This window comes from Lathyrus oleraceus, chromosome 5 (assembly GCF_024323335.1).
Source record: "Lathyrus oleraceus cultivar Zhongwan6 chromosome 5, CAAS_Psat_ZW6_1.0, whole genome shotgun sequence".
Lineage (NCBI taxonomy): Eukaryota > Viridiplantae > Streptophyta > Magnoliopsida > Fabales > Fabaceae > Lathyrus > Lathyrus oleraceus.
In genome coordinates, this window is record NC_066583.1 from 308,801,905 (window position 1) to 308,802,574 (window position 670).

General features: G+C 41.2%; 1 non-coding gene across 1 annotated transcript; it reads right to left on the reverse strand.

Moving 5' to 3' along the window:
• Nucleotides 1-330: 330 nt before the first annotated feature.
• LOC127088969 (small nucleolar RNA R71) lies at nt 331-437 on the reverse strand. The gene has a single exon (XR_007790755.1). It is a non-coding gene; the product is annotated as a small nucleolar RNA R71 (small nucleolar RNA).
• Nucleotides 438-670: the final 233 nt, after the last annotated feature.

Genomic DNA, 670 nt, shown 5'->3' on the forward strand with positions numbered 1-670 from the left:
AAAGAGCCTAGTTCTAGTATTGTAAACTCAACCATCCCAGCTAATAATTTCGAACTTAAACCCTCTCTGTTGCAACTAATGCAACAAAGACAATTCGCAGGTCTCGCTACTGAGAACCCAAACCAACATTTAAAAATCTTTCTCCAATTAGCAGACACTTTTAAAACCAATGGAGCTTCTCCTGAGGCAATCAGTTTAAGATTATTCCCTTTCTCCCTCAGAGATAAAGCCCTATCATGGTTAGATTCCCTTCCACCCAATTCCATAACAACTTGGGACAACCTTAGAAAAGTATTCCTTGCTAGATACTTTCCCCCTAGTAAGGCCGCCGTTCTTCGAAACCACATAACAAGATTTACCCAAAACCAAGGAGAATCGTTGTTCGAAGCTTGGGAGAGGTATAAAGAACTGTTAAGAGCATGCCCACATCATGGTTTAGAAAATTGGTTAATCATTCAGACCTTCTATAATGGACTTCACTATAACACTAAGATGACCATCAACGCTGCCGCTGGTGGCGCACTGATGAATAAACCTTATCTTGAAGCTAATGCTCTCATTGAAGATATGGCTCAAAACCATCAATCATGGGGAGTCGAACGAGCGACAGTTGAGAAGAAGGAAGCCCAAGGAGGAGTACATGAGTTAAGCTCTATAGACATGATGTAAG